We start from the raw sequence: 3,772 nt of genomic DNA on the forward strand, positions 1-3,772 counted from the left end.
CACTGAGAGGATGGGAGGTAGCCACTGACAACGGTGAAACCCTTGCATACAGCTTGCCTTGGAAAGGAGTAAGAAGGATTGGATGAAGACAGTAGGAAAGCAGAGAGACGGAAGGGACCAAGCATCTTCATACGCTTATCTGAAATTCCCACCAATGAATTACATAAGTATCTCTATCTTTATCTTTATGTTTTATTCGTATATCACCCATATCCATTTGAGTTTGCCTGACTAAGATTTACAAGGTGACCATAGCTTGATTCATACCAACAATCTCTGTGGGATCGACCCTTACTCGCGTAAGGTTTATTACTTGGACGACCCAGTACACTTGCTGGTTAGTTGTGCGAAGTTCTGTTTATGCCATGGTGTTGAACACCAAGTTTTTGGATTATTTGAGTTGTAGTGATCACAATTTCGCCTACCAGTTACCGTAATTTACATTTCTTGCACTTTAAGTTTCAATCATTTAATTTCTTGTTCTTTAAGAATCAGCACCTTTACTTTCAATTCTCTTTAATTTCTGCAATTCATCCCTCTCCCTTTACATTTCCTGTTATTTACTTACTGTTGGATACAAAATCACTCAACCAATACTTGATTCGCTTGACTAAATCAACCACTAAACTAAAATTGCTCAATCCTTCAATCCTTGTGGGATTGACCTCACTCCCGTGAGTTTTATTACTTGATGCGACCCGGTACACTTGCCGGTGAGTTTTGTGTTGGATCATTTTCCACACATCAAGTTTTTGGCGCCGTTGCCGGGGATTGAAATAGATTGAAAATGATTAAGTAAGGTGGTGGTCTAGATTAAGCACTTTTTCTTTGTTTTTCTTTTTTTTTTATAAGCACATTAACTGTTTGACACATTGTGTCACCTAACCCTCTAACCACATTCTAGCACTAGAATGTTCATGTTTCATTTGCTTTGTTTGTGATTTTTGCAAGTCATGGAGGCTGAGGTGCGTGAAGAGGGAGTGAGCAACAATACCCAGGCTGCAAGAAGGGTGTTGGCTTCTTACACTATCCCCAATGCAAGAAACTGCGGGAGTAGCATACTCACTCCCAACGTTCATGGAAATAATTTTGAGTTGAAGCCTCAACTTATCACTCTGGTGCAGAACAATTGCTCCTATGGAGGAAGTCCACTTGAAGATCCAAACCAACACTTATCCATCTTCCTCAGGATTTGTGAAACTGTCAAAACAAGTGGTGTGCATCCAGACATCTACAAGCTACTGCTGTTTCCATTCTCTCTGAAGGATAAGGCCACTCAATGGCTAGAGACATTTCCCAAAGAAAGTATCAATAATTGGGAAGACTTAGTGAGCAAATTCCTAGCCAAGTTCTATCCTCCCCAAAGGATTATCAGACTCAAAATAGAGGTCCAAACATTCACTCAGATGGATGGAGAGTCATTGTATGATGCATGGGAAAGATACAAAGCTTTACTCGGGAAGTGTCCACCAGAAATGTTCAAAGAATGGGATAAACTTCAAAACTTCTATGAAGGATTGACTCTGAAAGCTCAGGAAGCACTAGACCATTCAGCATGAGGTTCTTTGCAATTAATGAAGACAGCAGAGGAAGCCCAAAACCTCATAGACATGGTGGCAAACAATCAATACTTCTATGGTCATCAAAGGCAACGCCAACCAGCCCCGAGAAAGGATGTGCTGGAACTTGAAGGTGTTGATGTTCTCATGGCACAAAACAAACAGATGCATCAACAGCTTCAGCAGCAAATAAAAATGATGGCCAAGAAAATTGATAGACTGCAAGGTGCTGCAGTAAACACACAATGCCAATCTCAAACCTCACATGGGTGGAATCAATCTGAAGAAAGTTTTGGGACATTCAATTATGAGCAACAAAGCTCTGAGCAGGTGCAATGCATGAATAACACTTCAAGTTCATTACAACACAATTTTCATGGTGATGCACACAAGACACCCTGTAAGACTCATTCTAATTCAAGGTGGGGTGAGCACTAGAACCAAGGACAAAGTGACTTCAACTATAGCAGCATTAGCAACACAAACAACCAAAACCATTCATCCAATAATACTAACCAATTCAAAAACCCACAAAACACATACCACCAATCCCATAACAACTCACAAAACCACCAGAATAACTTTTCTACATCCACATCCCACCCTCAAAGTACCCCCACAATTAATTCAAACAACTTCCAACAACAACCATTTCATTTCACACAACCACAACTAAATCCAGACTCTCAAAGAATCTCAAGTCTAGAGAAAATGATGGAGAAACTCATGAAAAATCAAGAGATGGCAAGACAAGATCAGGAAACTGCATGGAAAGATCAGGCCCTGGCATTCAATAACCAAGAGGCCTCAATTAGAAACCTTGAGAGACACATGGGCCAAATGGCTAAGCAAAATTCAGAAATGGGTGAGAAGAGAGCAAATACCTTCTCCAATGTCATTGAAGAACACCCAAGGGACAAAGGAAAAGCCACAAAATGGGAGGAGTGCAAAGCAATTATAGTGGAAAGTGAAGAGACTAGGGAGAAGGACTATGAAAAAGGAAGCCATCAATCAGGACAAACACAACAAAAAAGTTCCACAAGAAGAGACATAGGGGAAAAGTAAAGAGGATCAAGAAACCAAAAATGCACAAATTTCAAAGGGAGACAAGAACATCATTGAATCACAACTACAAAAGAAGAGGGAAGAAGTGAATCCTTGTGTCCCCAAACTCCCATACCCTCAGAGGTTTAAAAAAGAAAATGAGGATAAGCAATACTCAAAATTCCTGGACATATTCAAGACGCTCAGCATCAATGTTCCTTTCTTGGAAGTACGTGAACATATGCTACTATATGCCAAATTTATGAAAGAAGTACTCAGAAAGAAAAGATCCCTAAAGGAAGTACAGATTGTTGAGATGACAAAGGAATGTGTGCTATCCTCCAAAGAGAGTTGCCAGAAAAGAAAGATGATCCTGGGAGTTTTTACATACCTTGCACCATAGGAAACATAACAATTGAGAAGTCATTCTGTGACCTCGGTGCAAGCATAAACTTGATGCCTTTGTCTCTAATGAGGAAACTTAAAATTTTTGAGCTGAAGTCCACACGAATAGTTCTCCAAATGGATGACAAATCCACTAAGCAAGCATTGGGAGTTGTGGAGAATGTGTTGGTAAAAGTCGGAAAATTCTTTCTCCCTGCTGACTTTGTTATCTCAGATATAGAAGAGGACCCTAACACTCCCATCATCTTGGGGAGGCCTTTCCTAGCTACGGGTAGAGCATTGATAGATGCTGAAAAAGGGGAATTGTTGCTAAGAGTGCATGATGAGCACCTAGCATTCCATGTTTTTAAAACCATGCATGAGCCAAATCAAGAAGAAGATTGTATGAAGGATAAGGCCCGAGATCAAATCTTGAAGGAGGCAGTCAATGAGTTAACTCCAAGATTTCTAAATCCATGCTTGAAAGCAGTAGAGATGGTGCAAAAAACCAAAGAAATCAAGGAGGAACTAGATCCAAAACCCCCAGATGAGACATTCAACATCCTAGACAAAGAACCACCAAGGCAGGGAGTATCTCTTGAGAAAGAAAAGAAGAAGAGGCCAAGAGGGTGGAGAAACAAGAAGATCCCTACTGAAGGCTTTTCACCAGGGGATAAAGTAGTGTTAAACACCCAACCAATGAAGGTGTCTCCACAATTGTCTGAGTACTATATTGTGAATCGAGTCCTTTCACTTGAACACCTAGAGATCATCAAAGAGGAGAC

Source organism: Arachis duranensis, chromosome 1, assembly GCF_000817695.3.
Source record: "Arachis duranensis cultivar V14167 chromosome 1, aradu.V14167.gnm2.J7QH, whole genome shotgun sequence".
NCBI lineage: Eukaryota > Viridiplantae > Streptophyta > Magnoliopsida > Fabales > Fabaceae > Arachis > Arachis duranensis.